We start from the raw sequence: 16,474 nt of genomic DNA, 5'->3' as shown, positions 1-16,474 counted from the left end.
GAACTTGAACTTGCTTGAACTCAAAGCACTGAACTTGAAATGTTACCTAGGAATAATTTCCTGTCTGAACTAAAGTTTCCTCTCATTCAGAATGTATGGGAACTTAATCTTGCCAACCACCTGCAAACAATACTGAGCTAGGACCAACTTAAATCAGTCTCACAACATTAAGGTTTTCCAGTATATCTAAGCAAACTTCTATGAAAGAGGGATGGTCTAATTTTCAATCTTACACTGGGTATCCCAATATATTGGGATCAAAGATTGTTTTGTGTTGTTGTTGTTGTTTTCTTTTCCTGTTTTCAGATGTTGTATGATTTAAACTTAATTCCCCTTAGAAAATGTGAATTTTCTGAAATCTAGAAATCAGATTTAGAATTCCTTTATTTCTGTGTTTCTTTTCCTTCTCATATGTCTTCACTTCTTTCTTAGTTCTTCAAATGCTTAAGAATATTTTAATAATGAATTCATCTGATGTTGTTACTCTCCTCAGAGACAGTTTTAGTCCCAATGTCCTAGCTTACTATTAACAGAAACAGAAAATCAGAAATAAACTTAAAACTATAACAAATTCAATTAATTCTGAAAGATTCTTATGTTCAGAATTATTATATTCCTAAACATAAACTACATAATGTAAATATGATGATTTTGAAAAAAAGAGCTATTTTAACCTAATTATAAGGACACTTAACTACCATCTAAAAAATAACATTTCTTTTAATTTTCCTTTTTATGAATTCCTTAAATTATTAAATTTGAAATTAAGTAGCTATGGTGGCACATATATCATCTATGAAAAAATGTTCAATTTATAAACAGATTGTTGTATTCTACACTTGATCTTAGCCAAAAGGCCGAGAAGCGATGCAGATTGTTGTATTCTAAAAAGCATTATATAAATGGACGTGTACTTAGCTCTTCCACTGATAAATTCATGCAGGTGTCCGGATTCTTGACAACTTAGGGACTTACAGAAGAAAAGGGGAAAAAAATCAAAAAACAAACAAAACCCTCCCAGTTCAGGTCTTTAGGAAAACATGATAGCTCCTGTGTTCCTTTAAAATCAAGATGAAATGTCCTGGTGATGAATAAAGTCTTTTTTTCTTACTTTTATGTGGGCAACTTGACAGTTAGACATCATGAGTTCCAGAATGTGCAACAGATTCTACAAATAAGAATACCTTTCTCCCACAGGTGACAGAACCTGTCAAGGAGAAGACAGGGTACAGTATTCTTTTCACATGACACATCATGATTTAAAAGCTTTCCTTGGATAATTTCTATAAGTTTTCTAGAAGTTGTTTTGCTCTTTTATTCATTTTAATAAAATAGTCAAGGCAGACAGGTTTTCAAATTTAGTATATGATCACTTGCTGGTACAATACAATTCTATGTTTAGTAACCACTTTTGAAATATTGTACATTGAAATTTGAAGTTCCAAAATGATTTACTTTTCATTTTTTTTAATTAATAATGAAGTAACTTTTTAAGCCACAAAATATCTGTTGTATATGGTACTCATTTAGCAGAAGTCTATTCATTTTGGCCGACTGAGTTTGATCAACAAATATAACTGGGTAACTGAGGTAAAATGACAATATGCAGCCTTTGGGAAGGGAAAAAAAATTAAAATAGAAAGAAATGGATATTTGTGGTTTTTTAAATTAACCAATTTTAAGGCTTGGAGAGATAAATATCATAAACAATTTTAAGATCATTTTTATTAACAGTTTTCATTTTTGAATACTTAAGGCACTTGACATTTAAACATTTAGCAAGTGTGGTGAGTGAAGTTCTAAGATTAGCACCCCTGGTGTGAACAACTTGAATCATTCCTTCCCTTTGTGTATGTCAATAGCTATGGACACAGTAGGATGAGTTGAGTATTTAACAGAGTAAAGAAGAAGCAGAAGAGAATCTTTTATTAGTCTTGAAGGAGCAAATTGAAAATAAAGGAGAAGGTCGTGCATCTGGGAATGTTAGGTAACTTGTAAGAGCTGAGAACTCCAGGAGTAGATTTATAAAAAGTATAACATCAGGAACCTCAGTCCTACAACCACAGGGAACTGAATTCTTCTGGAAAATAAATGAGTGCATTTGGAGGAGGCCCATAAGCTGCAGGTGGGATTGTGGTATCACCAACACTTCAATTTCCAACCAAGTGAGACAAAGAGCAACAAATCAATATTAGTTCAGTAAGTGATTGTGATTTTAAGCTAGTAAGTTGTTGGTAATTTGTTACACAGTAAGAAAAATACTATGAGCAAGTCAAAAGAAGAGCTGGAGATATAATTTTACAACTTCTGTTGCTCATTATTTATCTGTAGTAAGCATATTACAATGGATAAATTGTCCTTGGGAAGTTTTTAATATCAGTTTAACATGCAGATTGTAACCATATTGGTTAAATTTTAGTTTCATAATTTAGGTCACTTTTCCTATGATTATTTTCCGTATAATAGCATTGATATCCAGCCAAAGGAGAATGAAATAGAAAATACCAAAAGAAAGTCTAGTGCATAAGAATATCAGGTTAATCTGCATGCCTGCCACCCTTACCTTATATTCTCTTTCCACAGATAAGAAACACACAGACAAATTGGGTAGAGAGAAAATTAATTCACACTATTTTTATTTTAACACAACACTGAGTTATAAGTGTCATTGTGATTGATATCATGCAAGTATTTGAAACATGGAGAGTTGTCAGCAATTGTGCCCTGGACGACATAAAAGTTGAGCTGAACCATAAAAAATGGGGGAGATTGAGATTGCAGAAGGTGACTATTAAGAGATGGCTTTTATAATAAGAAAAACAAAAACAATCTCCAAAACATTCAACCATTTATTTATTAAAATATGTATGGCTCACCTACAAAATGTCAGGTACCTAAAGTAATAAAGCTACATTTCTCTTTCAATGATTAAAAAAGAAAAGTCAGGCAGTATTTTCACTTCTGAAAATAGAAGGAAATTGAAGATGACCTCATTCTTTAGGAATTTAAGTTTATCTAGAAAAATTGATACTTTTAATTCTCAGTGACAGGTGAAATTATGGACATGTGGACAAGGAAGGAAAAGAGCTGGGAAATTGAGTTTGGGTGACAAAGAAGTCCTCAAAGAGTTATAAAATTTGATCTGGGCTTTGAAAAAAACAAATGTATAAAGAAATTCCAAGGAGACAGATGTTCCCGGGAAAACGTAAAAGGATGTTTTCCCCTGGAAGAAAATGAAAATTTTGGATGTTTTAAATCATGTTATATGCACAATAGAAAATAGAAAAAGTGACAGTATGCAAAAGAATCAAAAAAAGATAATCATCAGTACCACAAAAAAGGAAGGAAGGAAGGAAGGAAGGAGAGAAGAAGAAAGAAAAAAAGGAAAGAAAAGAAAAGAAGGCAAGAGAAGAATGGGAATTTTTTTTTAAATTGTAATTTATTCTGTAAAAATCAGCAAACATTAAGAGAATGCCTGACAAGAAAGACTCATGATCAGATTTCAGTTTCAAAAAGATTGCTTCCAAAGTACAGTGGTCAAAGATCAGAAGAAATTAAAATAGGATTAGGGAAACTAGTGAGGATATAGTGCTACCAAAATTATAAATAGAAGGTGCGCACCATTTCAGCAACTCTGAAGGCTGAAGCAAAAGGATCACCAAGTTCAAGGCCAGCCTCAAGCAACTTAGCGAGACCCTGTCTCAAAATTTTTAAAAATTAAATTAAAAGGAACTAATGATGCGGCTCAGTGGTAAAAACACCCTTTAGTTCAATCCCAAGAACCAATAAATAACTAAATAAACAGGACAGAAGAACAACCTAAAGTGAGGCAATAGCAAAGGGAATAAAGGGAAGAAGCATGTGTGACACACGTAAAAGGTAGCATAGCCAAACACTCTTTACATCTAAGGGAAATAAAGAACATTCACAGGCTTCAGTTAGAAACACTGCCTGGACTGTGGGATTCTTCGTCAAAATAAGGCAAGAAAGGAAGTAGAAGGAAAGAATTTATTCAGAATTTATTTTTTATAGTAATTTCAGGTGTCACATAAAGAATTCATGAAGTGCTGATCAGTAAGCAGCATATGATTCTGGGTCTAGAAATTTATTTTTAGAAATTACCATTACCTGATAACAGAAGGCATGAGTGAATTGTAGTACCCATGAGAACATATGGATTACATGGTTAAAAAAAAAAAAATCAGTGGAACAACCTGAAATAATTTAATGGTAGAGAGAGGAAGAAATGCCTGCTCCTTTCATTATCTTGCAAATACCGATTGTAGGGACTGTAATACCACTATTCCACAGCCTTTAAAATGAGATTATTGATAAATATAAAAATGATTTAACAGATTTTAAAAATATCAAAACATACTTCTAGAAATGGGGGAAGGTACTGGTATAAAATTCAGTAGTTTAGCCAGCCAAGGTGAGGCTGAGGCCGGAGGATCACGAGTTCAAAGACAGCCTCAGCAAAAAGCAAGGTGCTAAGCAACTCAGTGAGACCCTGTCTCTAAATAAAATACAAAAAAGAGCTGGGGATGTGACTCAGTGGTTGAGTGCCCCTGAGTTCAATGCCCAGTGCCCCCCAAAATAAAAAAAAATCGTGGTTTATTTAACAACATATTAAACACTGCTTAGCAAAGAATTAATTAAGTGAAAAATATATCTGAGGCAATTATCCAGAATATAACAGAAAAATAATTTCATGGAAACATATAAGGAGTTAAAATTATAAAGGTAAAGAAATGTTAGAAAATATAAAGATCTAATAAAAGAGGTAATAAACAGGAGGTAAAAACTGTATAAAAAGTGATTGAATAAAAATACTCTAGAACTGAACTAAAATACCAGATTCAGTAAAGCATATATTTAACCAAACCACATGTTCAAAAAACAGCTACACAAATCTCAAGCAGGGTAGGTGTAATAAACTTATAAAAGCATATGAAACTTCAGAACACAAGAAGCAATCAAAGACACAGAGAGGCAAGTTGATGTCAAATTAGACTTTTAAGTGACACTGTCTTCTCAACAAAAATAGAAGAAAAAATAATTTTTTATGAATGGATCAATAAATTTGTAAAACAGAAAAAAATTGTTTCATTTAACTATCTCAGTATTTCATATTACCTAGAAGAATTATAGGAGACACCAAATGGCTTATTTAGTTTACAGATATTTTCCCTTCACTTATTACACCTGAGTCGCTATTTTGTACTGTATCAATCAGTCTTTATCTTCCATAATGTGAATGATCAGTTCTTTTCTTTCAGAAATGAAATTTCCATAAAGATATATAGAGATGGTGAGTCACTGATGAAAGTAGCCCAGTGAGAGAAGACTCTGGGCTTAGTTTGCTTCCGACTATATAAAAACATCTAATAAAACTCTTTATTAAAACTTTCTGAGCCTTAGAGAGTAAAATATTCAAAATATGTAGGCTTTTTAAGTATCAATTAAAAAATTAAATTGAATAGTAACGTGATAATTTCAGGAGTTGAAAAAGATTTCTTTGAAGAGATTATATTTCAAGTCAGCTTCAGGGTGAAGCAATATTTCCATACTCAAGAACACTACTGGAGTTAATATAAAAGTTAGTGTTAGCAGAATGAACAGTGTAGAAGGCTGAAGCTTAAGGAAACTAGGAATTGTAGTAGAAGTGGTATGGGAATTGTTAGCTTCTCAGTCTGGGTAAAGGAGGATGTGAAATTAGGTGGAAGTTTATATAACAAAGTACCACTCTATAGTAGTGGTCAACACTATAATAATCACTTGGAAAATTTCTTTTGATTACATGCTCCTCTTACTGAAATATGCCCCAAACAATAAATTATACATTCATTACATGCATCAATGAAAATCTATGAGAAAAAAAATGCTTTTTTTAAATGCAGGACATTCCACAAAATGATTGAAAGGAAAATTAAACTTTTGACATGTGATGTTCCCCAAAATATCATGTGTCAGATAATCTAAGAGACTTCAGAGGTGAAATGATTGGGTCATGAGAGTTGTAACCTGATCAGTGTATTGATCCACTGGTATGGATTAACAGGGTGGTAACTTTAAAAATGGGAAGGGTCTAGAGAAAGTAGGTTGCTGGGGGCATGCTTTTGGGTTTTATATTTTGTTCCTGGTGAGGACAGTTCTCTCTACTTCCTGGTGTCATATTCCTGAGCTGGTTTCCTCCACCATAACCTTCTGTCATGATGTACTTCCTCACCTTGGTCCCAAAACAATGGAGTTGGCTGTCTAAGGACTTGGACCACTGAAACTGTGAGCCAAATAAACATTTCCTCCTCTAATTTTTCTTGTCAGATATTTGAGTCACAGCAAAGGAAAAGCTAAATAAAACAATATTTTAAATCTTTTTTTTTAAGAGACAGAGAGAGAGAGAATTTTTTAATATTTATTTTTTAGTTTTCGGCGGACACAACATCTTTGTTTTGCATGTGGTGCTGAGGCCGCAAGTATACCAGGCGAGCATGCTACCGCTTGAGCCACATCCCCAGCCCAAAACAATATTTTAAATGAGTACTATCCAACCAGGTCAATCAGTCATAATATATATTAAAAACATATATTTTAAAAATAACTAGAGTTAGAACTTTGATAGAAACTTCATAAATTTTCCAAAGATAAACATTAAATATTATACTATTAACATCAATCTACTATTATTATTTAAATCTGAAACTTTCATTACAAATCATTTAAATTTTTTGAAGGTTGATCAGAAAGATGATTGATAATGCAGTAAATTTTGCAAATTATCATCAAAATGCATTAATATAATTTAAGTATCTCAGGATGGATCACCACTTGCCAAACAGAAACTGTAATTCATATTCAGAAAACCATCGGTAGTGAAAGTTCCACCATGGTTAGAGGAGAACACAGAGGCAATATTGAGAGCTTTCTGGGAACAAGAAGCTGCTTATCACAGGTACTTTGTAAATCAATATTATATGATCTGGGCCATATTCATTCCTAATTTTTAATAATTCTTTAAAAATTAAACATGTTAACATTTTATGAAAAGAACATTCATTCATCAAATAAATCATTCAAACAAGATTATTAAGGAGGATTAAATATGTTTATGATAACAATGTGTTTTCCAACTATAAAGTAACTTTTCATACTCTTAGAGATGAAAACATTTGTCCCAAACTTGGTTTTGAAGAAAAGTGATTTTTTCTCTAGCAGTATTTTAGGCAGATCCTTGGCTTTTCACTGATATCATTTTGAAGAAGATCATTTGCTGATTGGGAAATTTGGGGAGGAATAACAGTTGAGTGCAAGATAGACCCAGGAATGCTATCAGCTGCTATTGCCCAGGGCCTCAGCCTAGGAAAGAGGTCTGCTTCCCTCTAGTCCCAAACTGAGGTAATCTGGCATTCAGGAAGCAGCCCCACTTGGCTGTCACATCATGCTATATCCTCAATGAAGACAGTATAAGTAATAACAAAACAAACAAACAATATATAATATATATAAAAATATACACACACAGACACATACACACATTATATATATATATATATATATATATATATATATATATATATATATATATATATATATATATATATATTGTCTTTTGGTACTGGGGAAGGAACTCAGGGATGCTTTATCACAGAGCTACATCTCCAAACTTTTTACTCTTTTTTTTTTCTTTTCTTTTGAGATAGGGTCTCACATAGAGGTTGGCTTTGAACTTACAATCCACCTGCCTCGGGTTCCAGAGTAGCTGTGATTATAGGAATGTGTCATTATGCTTGTCAAACAATGCTATTTTGTTGACCTTATTTATTATTTTCTATTCTTTTTTTTTAATTTTTATTTGTTCTAATTAGTTATATATGACAGCAGAATGCATTTTGACTCATTTAACACAAGTGGTACATAACTTTTTATTTCTCTGGTTGTACACAATGTGGAGTCACACCATTAATGCAATTAGTGCAATTATACATGTAACTAGAGTAATGATGTTTGACTTATTCCACCATCTTTCACACCCCCATGCCCCTTCCTCTCCCCTCACTCCCCTCTGCCCAATCCAAAGTTCTCCAATCTTCCCTGGCCCCGCCCCCATTATGGATCAGCATCCACATATCAGAGAAAACACTGAACTTTGCTTCTTGGAGATTGGCTTACTTCACTTAGCATGATATTCTCCAACTCCATCCATTTACCTGCAAATGCCATAATTTTATTCTCCTTTAAGTATGAGTAATATTCCATTGTGTCCGTATACCACATTTTCTTTATCCATTCATTCATTGAAAGGCATCTAGGTTGGTTCCACCATTTAGCTGTTGTGATTTGAGCTACTATAAACATTGATGTGGCTGCATCACTTAGTATGCTGATTTAAAGTCCTTTGGGGATAGATGGAGGAGTGGGCTAGCTGGGTCAAATGGTGGTTCCATTCTAAGTTTTCTAAGGAATTTCCATACTGCTTTCCCGAGTAAACAGCTTTCAAATGGTAAAGAAAAATGCTGTTGCTTGAAACTTGACTAGGGCAAATCAACTCAGAGATAAGATGCTAATCACCAGAATTTTACTGCACATTGAAAGAAGTGCTGGGAAATATTTCAATACTTGGTTAGTTAATAGTGTGCATTATTATTGTGTATAACTTACAATACAAAAATGTTCTTTCTGCTATCTTGCATCCAAATTATTATGCTTCCTTGAGCTAGAGTGAGCTAAGAGGTGTTTGGCAGTTTTATAATTTTTATGTATTTCTATGATCTGAGAAATTAAGAAAATGCTGCTGCTGCAAGTCTCCATCTTTCTGAACTATGGGTGCAATTTTAGAATATATTGCTAAAGAGAATGTCTGAACAAAGGTTGAATTTCAAAGTGAATAATGGATCAAAAGCAGGTTTGAAACCAAATAACAGATTAAAGACAGAGCTTGTTTTCCAAAAAATGATATGAATGGCTACAGACTATGCTGTCAGATTTTTCTCTAAGGTTTCAGAGGAACAATTATTGGTTGTTGTTTTTTTCCTCAGACCTGTGATTAGCTGATTCAATTCTGTTTTTCCCAGGAACTACAAAGATAATGTGTGTAGCTGCAAATGAAAAGGTCCAAAATAAACCTTAAATATAGTGTATAGGGCATATGTTAAAAAGGATAATTGGGGTAGAAGGTGGTAACTGACTGAGAACCTTAGAACTGCACATTTCAAGTTTATCTGTACGAACTTGTGAAAGAACCTGTGTGTACACACACACACACACACACACACGTACACATACAGGAAAGATAATATGGAGAAAGAAAATAGATTCTTTATGGAGTTTTAAGTAATTTCTACTTAATATGATCAGTAAATCTATTAAAAACCCTGTCTGTGTACAAATACCAAGAATATCAGATTTTTATCCTTTTTTCTACTACAGTCTATAATATTATAAAAGGCCAAAGCCAAGAGTCAAAGCAAAGACAACAGAAAAATACAAGGATATGACTAATACTATAGGTTAATGAGGAACATAAAAAAAAATCATACACAGTGTGGGGTGTTTTATACATTTTCAGGAAAAATGTACTTGCCCAGACAAAAATAATGAGAGTTAAAATCTGTGAACTCAATGTAGAGTCTGTTCTCATTGTGCCATGTAACCAGATGCAGAATCAGGAAGATATGGCCAATTTCTTTCTTGTAATCATGCCAATCATGAAAAAAAGACACATTACCAGAATTAACGTGCTGTATGACTTTGTGAATGCCCCTTCAAGCTGTCAGTCTTCTTGCCAGTACTACAGCAGTAGCTTTAACCAACAGGAATGTGGACCTATTTCAAGCCCAGGTGTCGAGTAATTTGAAATGCATGAGTTCCTTGTTGTGAAACAATCATTCCCTCTGAGGCTCATATTGTCCTCATCACTCTATGAACTATGCACATGGCGAATATGCATTTACTTGCTTTCCTACATGCAAATTTCCAAGAAGAGTAGAATATTGTTGTCTGATCTTCTCTCTACTAGTTCTTGCAGCAGGAATCAGGGAGGCAAGCTACAAGAAAGGAGGAAGGCATTAGATTTGAAGACTGTATTAAAACATTCTATAATTGCAACATTACCAATTAGCAACATCAGTGCACAAGATGGCCTCTGATTTAAAACAGACAAGTATGCAACTGAGTATTCTTTAAGAAATGCCTTACAATGGAAATAAACGAAAATCTTTTAAACTGTAAACATGACCAGTATTCCTAGATTGTTATTTCTAGATTTCTTTTTTTACTCTTTCTGAGCCAATTGGCATTTTTAGGTGCTTTTTCCTCCAGCACAGAAAACCAAAGGTAATTATGAACAAAGCTTTTAATGTGTTTCACTTGGATTTATCTGAAAAAAGGTTTGTAAAACAACTTCTGCTTTTCTCTACATCTGCTAGGAGATTCTAATACCTTCTCTCTGGGACAAGTTAAAATGATAATATATAGATATCAGTCCCCAAAATGTTGGATTTGTGATTTTTATACATATTGTGTCAATATAAAAAAAAAATTAGAAATCTAATTTTAGCATTATTGCAATCTATAGTGATAAATATATTTATAAAATATAAATTGGCCATTCACAATCTATTGGAATATCATAGAGAAAAACTCTATAGCTGAAAATCATATTTTCATTTTAATGAATATGCAATTTATGGTTGGGGTAAAAATTATATTAGCCCAATAAGAATTAGTAATGTAACTATTTTTTTTTCTATAGGAAACTAAGGTCTGTATTCAACAGCCTAGGATACAATATTGATTCTATCACTCATTAGCTGTAGAGCAATGAGCAAGTAAATAATATTTGCCTCACTTTTCTTATGTTTAATGTGGATATAATAATATAATTCTTTATATATAATCATATCTTATGGTGTTATTAGAATAATTAGACTTGTTAGTTGAGTGAGGTGGTGCATGCCTGTAATCCCAGCAACTTGGGAGGCTGAGGCAGGAGGATTGCAAGTTCAAAGCCAGACTCAGCAACTTAGCAAAGCCCTATGCAATTGTGAGCTGCTGTCTCAAAACAAAACATTAAAAGGTCTGGGATATGGCTCAATGATAAAGTTCCCCTGGGTTAATTCCCCAATACCAAAAAAAAAAAAAAAAAGAATAATTGGACTTGTTAGTATTGTTAAAGTAAAAAGGTTAGTGCCTGGAATATTATAAATGATCAAATAAATTTGAGTATTATAATTAATATTATTTGGTTCATTTCAGTGATATCAATAACTACCACATTTTGAAAAATCTAAAACAAAATTATTTATAAATTGTCCCTCTAAAATTCTCTATATGATATATAATTTTATTGAAAAAGTCCATCCATAAAAATATAAGGATATTTTAGGAATAAAAAGTAATATAAAAAATTTAAATACTCCATCAACAACATACATTTAAAGTTTTCTGATGCTGTTCATTTAAATATTTGTCTGAAAAGCAACTTGAAAAATGCCTTATGACTTCCAGGAAGAAGATGTTTTAAAAAATATGTTGAACACATTTCCGTACGCATGGATATATAAATAAAATATGCCCCAAAGCTTCTTTTGCATAGCTGTAAGCCAAAGATTTGCCCATGAGATGAGACTCTGGAGTGAATATTTTTATGGTTAGGTATAAGCCCTGTACCTTAATTATAGCAGCAGAAATAGTGCTGGTCTCATGAATTTAGTAAACGCTTTCCCTGGAACAGCATTCACCAATGGGGAAAAAATAGATCCATGTTAAAAGGTACATAGTCCTATGAAAATATGATGCAAACAGAATTTTCAGTGCAAATTAAGGTTGCTCATAAACAAGGAACAATGAGCAACATATTTACAAGCACAAAAAGAACTTCAAATTGTATCTGCAACTTCCTTTGCAATTAAAATACAAGAGTCATTCATCCCAATATAAAGGAGTTTATGATCTCTGTGTGCTGCTTATTGGTGTTTGGAGGCAAACAAAAAAAATCGCATATTGTATGTTAATCCTGTTCATAAAGTATCTGACTCCCCCCTCCCCAATTCATGCTGTGCATTAAATGATCCAGATAGTAGAAGGAAATTGTTCTCTCCAAGCACATCCTGGGTATTTCCATGAATCACTTCTTAGACTTATGTAGAATTATAACAAAAAGGAAAATGATAACTCTCCATCACAGGTAATTTTTTCAACTTTAAAAAATATATATTTATTTTTTAGTTGTAGTTGGACACAATAACTTTTATTTATTTATTTTTATGTGGTGCTGAGGATCAAACATAGGACTCCCACACATGCTAGGTGAGCGCTCTATCACTGAGCCACAATCCCAGCCCTCCCCCCACTTTTTTTAGTGAAAGAATTTCTTCTGAACATGCTTTGAAAAATGAAAAAAGTATGTGTTTTATAAAAGTGTGGTATTGCAGAGTCAGGAAGTTTTTGTATTTGTTTGTTTTTAATATTTCGATATTATCCATTCTCTTCTAATGCAAATTCTGCAAAGATCGGTTTTTTTACTGACATTTATTTAATGAGAGAAATGAACATGCACAACAAACACTGGGATTGATGGCTGTCGCTTTCTACAAATTTAGAGTCTTTCTGTCAAACATACTTAGAGTTTTTGCACATTTCATTTTCTGTCATGAGTCTTCATTCATGTTATATGAAGTCCAGCCTTGATGGAAAGTTACCATTTTCCACTTGTGCTCATTCTTACTGACAGATTATAGAAGTTGCACAGTAGGACACTGAAGACACAGGCAGTGTTCCTGTTACCCTGGGCCCCAAGGTCTTTGCCATGTTTGCTTCTTCCTTCCTGGCCTTACTTTCCTCAGCCAGTGCTGGCTCCCTCGGTTTCTCTGATTTGAGGAGACAGTATGGTGAACAGTCCTCCTTGGACTCCAGAAGAAGAAAGCCAGGATGCGCCCCACAGTTCTTCCCTCAAGCTGCTATCTAATCCATCCATCACCTCCTAGTCAGTTTCAGGGGAACACAGTCCCTTCCTAAGTATCAACTGAGGAAATTCTCAGAAACAGCCATCTATTAGACAATAGATGAGAAAGAGAAAGAAAGTAACCTGAAATCAATATTTGCCAGTTAATCATTTCATTAAAAATCTTAACAGTACAGTAGAAGAGTTTGACATAGTAAGCTAAAAATAAACCTGCTGAAACATCACCTCAAAAATGGACCGGGGTTTTACCTGAAAGGTGATCATAGCTTTACCACGAAGAGGAAACACCTAATATCAAAATATTGAATGTGAAAATTTGATAAAAGCTCAGAGAGAAATTGAGAACATAGGTCACAGCCTTACATTTCTTACCTATTCAGAAATACCCCCAAAATTTCAAATGTTTATCAAAAAGTAAAATATGAGTTTTCACTCCACTGATGATTCTATAATTGCATCAGACCTTCTGCCTTCCAGGGGTTGATGAACTGGTTTGTTCTTATGGACCTAAGAGATCATCTGGCATTGTGTGAGTCTTCTGTTCATTTGGCATTTCATCCCATGGTCACTTATATTATTTTAATTATCCTGATTAAATGAAAATCAAGCAAGGAAAAAATTGTATAATGATATTCCAAAGAAAAAATTTTAGAAAGCTTATCCAGTCAACAAATTGTAGTTATTGGTAATAGATCAGGAATCATGAAATACTTTATCTCATAAAAAGAATTCTAGGGTAAAAATATTACTATTACAAACATAGGTTATTATATACTTTCTAATCTAGAATCTTGCAAAAAAATTTAAAATTCATGAAAATAGCCAATGAAATTGAGAGAATATATGAAGTTCAAGTCAATGCAATAATTAGGGCAATAGTTTTTTACATGTTTGGGATATAGTATTATTTAAATTTGACTTCTGTTACTTTGCTGAAGTACCATAAATAGGGAGCTAAGGGAAGAAATTTTTTCCCAATATAAATATGTTCCTAAAATATTCATTTGGGGCAAACCAGAGAACAACTTCATGTATTGTATGGCTGCACAAAATTAATCTCTTTTGCTGCTTGTTTTTAAAAATATTTATAGTAATATTTTTTCCTATCTCCATTTTCATATAGTAATTATATTTGGCCTCACAACAAGAGATATATCTGTGCATCTGGGTATCCATATGCATGTATTTAATATAAATATCTAAAAGTAATAATACTTCACTGCTAGTTAAAAAATTAAAAGGAAAGAAAATAAATCTCTTTTAAATCTTTTTCATAGGAATTGAGTTGTCAGCTTTCTATCTCTACAATAAAATACTTGAGATACCCAACTTATATAAGGAAAATATTTACATTGGCTTATGGTTTGGGAGGTTCCAGACTCTGATTGGTTAATTGTGTTTCTTTGGGCCTGAGGCAAGGTAGCACATCATAGCAAAAGCATTTGATGGATCAGAATGCCTTCCATCATCAGTCAGGAAGGAAGGAGGGACAAAGAGGAAGGGGCTGGGGGACCAATTATTGCCCTCATAGACATGCTCTCAATGACCTAAGAACATCTTAAAAATCCCTACCTTCTAATGTTTCCACTACATCCCAATAGTACCACTATAGAGACCAAATCTTTAATCCAAAGGCCTTTGGGGGAAGGGCTGGGGATATAGCTCAGGTGGTAGAGGGCTTTCCTTCATGCACAAGGTCCTGGGTTGTAATCCCCAGCAGCACACAAAGGCCTTTAGGAGATATTGAATATCCAAACTATAGCATTCTTTTCCTGGCCCCATGCAAAATGCATTTAGTCCCCCTTAAAGAGTCCCAAAAGTCTTAACATTTCTAGCATTGCTTAAAAGTCCAAGTCTAAAGTCTTCTCTGTGATTCACGGGAAAGAGTTCTGGGCCTCTCTAAGAATGCAAAAAAAAAAAAAAAAAACAAGTTGCCTACATCAAAGACAAGATAGTGGGATAGCACAAGGTAAACATTCCTAGTCAGGACAAAATGAGGAACAGAAAGGATGGGTTAGTCCAAAGCAAAACCAAAGGTCAGCAGGGCAAACATTAAATCCTTCCATTCCATGCCCACCATCTGGGGCAACTACGGAGAAAGATGGACTCTTCAGGTCTTGGGCAACCACACTACTACATGCTGGTTGCAGCCCACACAACCACTCTCTCAGACCCCTTTTCATGATGGGTGTAGCTTTCTGCAATGAATGTTGATTGTTGCTAATACATTTATTGTTCCGGGTATCTTCACTGTAGCTTCAGCTTCACTTCTACAGCGCTACACATGAGCTGGTCACGGGCTGCTTGCAGAGACTTCAGTCCTGCAACACACTGCCTTACCTCCTGGGTATTCCCTTGAAATCTCAGTGGAAGTCCCCATGACTGCTTAAGTCCTGTATTCTTCATGGCTGCAAAACCAGTATCACACAGATCATGCCAAAGACTACCACCAGCATGAGCTGTACCTGGGGCCACTTGAACCAGGGTTTTCATGGCATTTGAGTGCCTTTCCAGCTGAACAACAGGAAATAAATTCCAGATAAATTATTCTTAAGGTGGTCCTGGGTGGGTAGGTGCTGGTAGACCCAGGGCCCTTTATTGAAAAAATTCTGTCCTCCAAAATCTTTGAAAATATTTTTCATTTCTACATCTCTGAACCTGGGATAGCCAAGGTAGCATAGCGGATTTCTAAGATGCCCCAAAGCATTTTTTTTAACTGTCCCAGTACAAAGCACTTGACTTCTTTTTATAAGCAATACCAACTACACAATTCTCGGCCAAGTTGCAAATTTGCCAAGTTGCAAATTTTCCAAATGTTTAAACTCAGCTTGCTATCACTATAATGAAATAACTGAGATAATCTACTTATAAAGATAAAAAGGTTATTTTGGCTCAGAATTTTAGAGCCTACAGTCTGTGATCAGTTGGCCCCTCTGATTTGAGTCTGTTGCAAAGCAGCATATCACGGTGAGAGTGTGTGACTGAGCAAAACCATTTATATCACAAGCCAGGAAGCAGAGAGACAGAATGGCCAGGTCTCACTGTCCTTTGAGGGTATGCTCCCAGTGACCTAAGGACCACCCACAGGCTTCACCTCTCAAAGAATTTACCACTTCTCAAAAGCATTACCCTGGAGACGAATCTTTTAAATTATGACTCTTTCAGGAATAAAATTTCAAATGAATTTGAAGATTTTATTTCTTCTCCTGAAGTGGGCCTGAGCCAAAATGTGATTGAAATAGAAAAAATAAGTGGCAATTGTATCTCTAGTTTTATACTTGTAAGCTAAGTTAATTAAAAATTAATGTGCTTTCGATTGAAAGTAGTAATGATGAACAGTTAAGAATTCAGATTCTTCTGAGCCAAGGAGCAAGTTGCTAATCAGAACAAAAAGAATAAAATGCCTGATGGATAAATTAAATATATATCCAGGAAATAGAAATAAATGGATAACCATAAAACATTTACTAAGGCATAACTTAATGGTGACTTTAAAATGTTACTCTGAAATCA

General features: G+C 34.0%; 1 pseudogene; it reads right to left on the bottom strand.

Moving 5' to 3' along the window:
* Nucleotides 1–735: 735 nt before the first annotated feature.
* Nucleotides 736–869, bottom strand: LOC124078381 (U2 spliceosomal RNA; annotated as a pseudogene).
* Between the last annotated feature and the right edge of the window lie 15,605 nt (nt 870–16,474).

This window comes from Marmota monax, unplaced genomic scaffold (assembly GCF_021218885.2).
Source record: "Marmota monax isolate L192 unplaced genomic scaffold, Marmota_monax_Labrador192_F-V1.1 WCK01_AAM20220418_F8-fsc00294, whole genome shotgun sequence".
Taxonomy (NCBI): Eukaryota; Metazoa; Chordata; class Mammalia; order Rodentia; family Sciuridae; genus Marmota; species Marmota monax.
Note: the sequence above shows the minus strand (reverse complement) of the source record. Positions and strands in the feature narration are given on the sequence as shown.